Consider the following 7,093-nt stretch of genomic DNA (forward strand, 5'->3'; position numbering starts at 1 on the left):
TCTCTTATAAAAATCCAGGTGCCAGACAAGGCAAACCGTACTTTGAATTCTTTGTCAGGATAGTCCAAGAAACTCCCCAAACAGACCTTATCTCAATAAATGAAATGCTATATATTTAAAAATTCTGCTCTTCCCTGATCTCCAGATCAACTAAGTTCTCAGATGACATCCCAAGTTCTCCACATTCCTTACTGATGGATACAAAGGGTCACATCTCCTTCTAGGGGTCACAAGGGGCATAGCTTCAGAACCTAAGCTATGTCAGGACAGTTTTTCCTTTTTTCTTACCTATCACTTTAGAAAACGTACTTGTGATTTTCTGCACTAATAGTATCATGTATACAAAGAGAGAGAGAGAGAGAGCGAGGAGAAAGAGAGAGAGGAGAAAGTGAGATGATGTATTTCTTGAATTTACATTTTGTTTTTTTCCCTTCTATCCCCTTCTTTCTCATTTGGCCCAGGCTGGTTTGGACATCCTTATGTAGCTAAGGCTGGACATAAATTTCTGGTGCTCCTCACTCCCCATCCTGATTGCTGAGAATCTAGGCATGAGTCAAGATATCTGGCTTATGCAGTGCTGGAGATCAAACACTCTACCAACTTAAGCTACATAATCAGGTCCCCTGAATATAAAATGCACAAAGTAACACTGTACTTCATCGAGGATCAATTTCTTAGATTTTCAGGACATGGTGGGATATATTGAGGGCTCCATTTAATAGATTTTCTATCCATTCACCAAAACATTTAATTTTAAAATATCCATATAGGAATATCGGCAAAAATTCAGACCAGAGACACCCTCTAGGAATCAGAATTTGTACATTTTCTTAAATTGAGTACCTTAGATTATTTTCCTCCAGTATAGTCAGCATATTTATTGAGAGGATTCAGGAAATCCTCATAGAAGGAGAAAGTTCAGAGAGAACATGAATATGGGCAGTAAAGGCCTTTCGGCAGGTTCACTAAAAGGGGGATTGAATCCATTATAAACTATAAAGAAATGCTTGAGTCATTCCTGCTTCATTTACTAGAGACAATGCTTTGTGTTAAAAGAGAGATCAGGAGCATTAATCTGAGACATGTAAGGACCGATACGAATAATGCTGTATAACTGCAACCAGTCGAGGAAGGGGAATCATACTCATACAATGGAAAGTAAGAAAATGCCTGGCTATGGCTGCCTTGGATGGAACTCACTGAGTTAATATGGAGAGAAATCTGCTCAGATGGAGGTGACAGGACTGCTCCTTCTGTGAAATCATGACTTCCTATTTTTCAAACTTGAACTAATATTAGAACAGATTTGGTGATGATACAAGACAACAATTACCAAAGAGCATTCAAAAGTCCACTGAGCACTTACTAGAGACAGTCCTTTGTTTCAAGAAAAGAGAGTTCAGGAGCATTAATCTGAGACATATAAGGATCATTTCAATAAGGCTGTATAACTGCAACCAGTCTAGGAAGAGAAATCATACTCATACAATGGAAAGTAGGAAAATGCCTGGCTGTGGCTGCCTTTGATAGAACTCACTGAGTTAATATGGAAAAAATGGGCTCAGATGGAGGTGACAGGACTGTTCCTTCTGTGAAATTATGACTTCCTATTTTTCAAAGTTGAACTAATAGTAACAAAAAAAATCATAATAAACAGCAAGATTTAAAAATATGTTTAGGCACCAAAGAAAGGAGCAAAAACTAATAGTAACAAAAAAATCATAATAAACAGCAAGATTTAAAAATATGTTTAGGCATCAAAGAAAGGAGCAAACATTTTTTTTCAAATATCTGAGAGTGCTTTCGTAGTATATGCACTATCCATGATGGAAATGGGACAGAATACCCCCTACAGGAACAAGAAGTTCTAAAGATATCTGATTACTCATGGCATCATATGCTGAAGTTGTATTTTGCCCCACAAAGAGGAACATGTTCTCCCTGTCAGTCTTGTGTTGTTTTTGTCTATCTTGGAGACCTGGGGAATGCTTGACCTGTGCTGTCTCTGAGATGGGCCAAAATAAATCCAAGTGATGTATGTTCTCCCTCATCTGTGGATCACAGCACCAATCACTTATATGTGAGGACATATCCTTATGTAGCACCAGGAGAAAGGTAAATGGAAAGGAACACAGAGATAAAGAAAAAGAAAGAACTCAAAAGAAGGTGATAGTACGGAACAGATATCCCAGGAGGAAGTGGGGGAAAAGGGAGTGCTAGTATGGAAGGGGAGAAGGACAGGACAAGCAAGAGGCCAGAGTGGGTAAGGAGGGAACTTAGGAGAGGGCGGATGGCAGGAGGCAGGTGTTATTGGGGAGGGATAATGAGGACTATTGTACTGGGGAGGGAGAAAGGAGGTCAGATGGGGGGACGAAATAGAGAAGAGATGAATGAATCATGGTGAGGCTAGGGAAGCCAGAGGGAAATGTGTTGCCTCCAAATCTCTGTGAGAAATGTATATACAGTGTCTGAACATTAGTACATATGTTGAGGGCTCTAGGGCAAGGAACAAAATTGCCAGACAAGAGACCTCTCACCAGGAGAAAGGTAAATGGAAAGGAACACAAAGATAAAGAAAGAGAAAGAACTCAAAAGAAGGTGATAGTAGGGAACAGATATCCTGGGTGAAGTGGGGGAAAATGGAGTGCTAATCTGGAAGGGGAGGAGGGGCAGGAAAAGCAAGAGGCCAGAGTGGGTGAGGAGGGAACTTAGGAGAGGGCAGATGGTAGGAGGCAGGTGTTATTGCGGAGGGATAATGAGGACTATTGGATTGTAAGGGAGAAAGGAGGTCAGATGGGGGGACGAAATAGAGAAGAGATGAATGAATCATGGTGAGGCTAGGGAAGCCAGAGGGAAATGTGTTGCCTCCAAATCTCTGTGAGAAATGTATATACAGTGTCTGAACATTAGTACATATGTTGAGGGCTCTAGGGCAAGGAACAAAATTGCCAGACAAGAGACCTCCTTTCCAGTACTTGATAAGAGTGGTCCAAGAGACTCCCAAAATAACACTGTTACCAGAGTTCTTGATTATTTTCTAGAACTGGAAGACAAGATCCTATTGCTAAAGACAGGACATATTTTGGACACAGGACTTGGAGAAATGGAGGAGGAACTGACCTGGACGCCTTCAATCTGAAGTTTACCTCTCACAGTTCTTGAGGATGCTAAGCAAGCTTTCTGTGAGAAATGTATATACAGTGTCTGAACATTAGTGCATATGTTGAGGGCTCTAGGGCACGGAAAAAATTGCCAAACAAGAGACTACCTTTCCAGTACTTGATAAGAGTGGTCCAAGACACTCCCAAAATAATACTATTACCAGAGTTCTTGATTATTTTCTAGAACTGGAAGACAAGATCCTATTGCTAAAGACAGGACATATTTTGGACACAGGACTTGGAGAAATGGAGGAGGAACTGACCTGGACGCCTTCAATCTGAAGTTTACCTCTCACAGTTCTTGAGGATGCTAAGCAAGCTGCTAAGGGAGAACATCAATCAATGGTCCAACCCAACTCTAAAGCCTAAAAACCATAGGGACACACAGCAAACTTCATCTATTGGTGCAGTAGTGGCACTCTTATCCGGGGGCAATCCACAGCTATCCTATTGGATTTAAAGCCCTCTCATTGGGAGTGAACCTATCTGTGGCACTGTAAACACAGCCAAATACACATGGATGGAGATGCCATACCCAGAGAAAACCCTGTCATATATAGAGAGAAATGAAACCTTCTATCTGAAGTTTACCTTTCACAGTACTTGAGGATACTAAGCAAGCTGCTAAGGAAGAATATCAATCAATGGTCCAACCTAAGTCTAAAGCCTAAAAACCATAGGGACACACAGCAAACTTCCTCTGTTGGTGCAGTAGTGGCACTCTTATCTGGGGGCAATCAACAGCTATCCTATTGGACTTAAAGCCCTCTCAATGGGAGTGAACCCACCTGTGGAAAGCCCTCTCATTGGGAGTGAACCTATCTGTGGAACTGTAAACACAGTGAAATATACATGGATGGAGATGCCATACCCAGAGAAAACCCTATCTCTGTCATATATCGAGAGAAATGAATTTTCTTACCATTTGCTGCATGTGGATCCTTATATTTACAGACACATATACCCTACACTATTAATCAAAGAAGCTTCTTTCTGCAATAGATGGAAGGTACTACAGATTCCCACAAGTGGTCATACAGTGAAACCTGTAAACCTAGAACTCATGGAACAAAGCAGAATTGAGGGAGAGAAAATATTAGTGCATCCCTCAACTCTCACTAGTGAAGCTTCCTTATACAACAGTGTGGGGTGCACATAATAACAACTGGCCAAATTTTAAAGAATCAGAGATTGAAGAGTGTGTGTCCCTGGATAGGACTCATATCAAATTGCTCTCATTTATGGGTCAGGGATCATTGTGGAGGTGACAGCAGAAAGGGTGTAAGAACCAGGGTTGGTCCATGAACACAGGGAAGTGAGGATTTCAGTCTACTGTAAGCTTGCACATGTGAATTTACAGCAATGGCGTTATCGAGCACAGGGCTCATGCAAACACAATCACACAAAGGCCCAGAGTGGAGCGAGGGAAATGGGTGATGGGTCAGCCCTAGTCTGGGAACTATTGGAGACTGATTACTACTGGGTGAGGGAGAGGAATCCTTACATAGGCTGACTAGACTCCAGTGGACAAATCTGCACACAAGGACATCTCGGCACAAATGCTTGAATAGATGGGAGTTAGCATGTATGGTGGAATACATGAGGTCCAGTGGGGTGATGAGCCATATGAATGGAGGAGGGGGTCTAAATTTCATTAAGAGCTCTTACATGAAATGTATAAAAGTTCAAGAAAAAATAAATGAAAAACAATCCTGCAGCTGTGGCAAAGATTTGCCACTCCTTTTAAGCATATGTACAGGACTCAGTACAGTGCCTTGAGGCCTTATAATAAACTGTTCACACACTGAGAAGTTCATCCCAGTCAGGACCCAGCATGGGTATGATGGCCCCCTCTCAGCTCCTGGGTTTTCTGCTGCTCTGGCTTTCAAGTAAAGAAGGCCAGCATTGGTGATATTGCAGCCGTATATGGACAGTGCTGTATTGTTTTTTTTTAAGGATAGTTATTGTGAAACAAAATTATTCAATGTATATTTGTCTGTTTGCTATTGCAGGTGTGACATGCGACATCTTCAGAGGTTCTGTCTGTATCTCTGTGAGTCACATTATGTGAGTCACATCTCACAAAGTCACCATCACTTACAAGGTCAGTCAGAGCATTGGGGATCAGGTAGCCTGGTATTAGCAGAAACAATACAAGGAACAATCTCCTAAACTCCTCATCGGTGCAGTATGCCACTAGAAGACTGAGATCCCAGCAAGGTTCATTGGCAGTGGATCAGCGATTGGTCTCACTCTCACCAAAACTGTCTGGAGCCTGAGGATGTTATCACTTACCACTGCCAACAGGGGAGCAGTACCACTCCCACCATCTAAAGCCATGACACAAACCCCACAGAAGCAGTGGTACAAGGCTGGATGGCCTTCCCTTTACCATCACCATCAGCAGCTGTTACTTTTTCAGTTGAAGAGATTTTTGAAAGGTTACTTGAAGGTTTTGTAGAAGGGGACAGGGAGGCTGCTGTGCATGCCAACCCTAGTTCCTCTTCAGTTCCATGAGCACAGATAGGACAACATCCCTCCTGATTGAATAATGGATTCACATCTTAGCATGGGAGCGCTTGGTTTTTGACATAATTGGGACTCATGCTCCTATTCAGAGAATAGGAGTCAGCAAAATCTTTATCTGTTTTAAATAGCTTATTTCAGTTAACAGGAGTCAGAAGTACTCCTACTTTATCTGTTAATAAAGCTGGCAATAGAAAGTGGGGTTCTTGGTATTCCTGAAGCGCTCATGTACCTTACAGTTAATTCTTCTTTCTCTGTAATCCTGAGTACACCTTGATAACTTCAGAGTTTGGTTCCTGATGCTCTCAGCTGCCTTTAAATCTTTGCCTGGTGATTATCATAACTGCCCATACATCTGACTTCCACAATTCATGGAGGTCTCCTAATTGAACAATTATGTTGTAAAAAATGTAAAGCTGTTTTGACCGCTATAGAAGCAGTCATGTATTTTAACAATTTATACTTTTTTCTGTCCAAAATTAGTAGGCTCTCTTTAAAGGGCAATTCCCTTCACAAACACAACTATAATCTCATAATTTAGGAATTTCTATGATCAATTCAGCTGCAATATGCTGGGAAAACTGATTAACATAGAAATCATCTCAAACTATTTCTTTTCAAATATTAATCATTTTTATATTTTGAGAGTTTCATAGATGAGTATTATACTTGAATTTTTCTGGCTCCCCAGCACCCTTCAGGCTCAATCCGTTCTACCATCTGCTTCATAATATCCTTTTTTAAATGTGTATTTTAAAACTTTCCATGCATTTCATATAAAACATCTTAACCACCTTTTTCCTCCCTCCCCCATCCACAATCCTGTACTCTCCTGTGTTGTCATCATTTATTATCATTGTTACATATGCATTCATACATTTACTTATATATCTTTTTCCTCCCTCCCCCATCCACAACTCTGTACTCTCCTGTATTGTCATCATTTATTATCATTGTTTCATACGCATTCATACATTTACTTATATATGTATATATGCATATGCATATAATACACTAAGTCAATTTATTGGTGATCATGTGTACATGTGCTCACAACTGGGCACTTGGGATGAGACAACGTCCTGGGAACTACTTCCTGGAGACATCTGATTGCTTGTGTCTCTTCATCTTAAGGTGACCCTGTGAAGATTTCCCTATCCAAAGTGTCATGTCAACTGCATTTTGTCATTATGCAGATCCTATTCGGTTAACATACTTTGAAGTTTTCATGTGTGTAGATTCCCTGTCATGTCTACAATGCATTAACTAGCAGCAGATATCTATTCTCTCAGACTCTTAAAATCTTTCAGTCCCCTCATTCCGAATGTCCCCTGAGCCTTATGTGTAGAGATAGCATTGTAGATGTATTACATAGGAATTGGCACTTCATGGTCACTTATTCTCTG

This window comes from Nannospalax galili, unplaced genomic scaffold (assembly GCF_000622305.1).
Source record: "Nannospalax galili isolate Female #2095 unplaced genomic scaffold, S.galili_v1.0 scaffold5584, whole genome shotgun sequence".
Lineage (NCBI taxonomy): Eukaryota > Metazoa > Chordata > Mammalia > Rodentia > Spalacidae > Nannospalax > Nannospalax galili.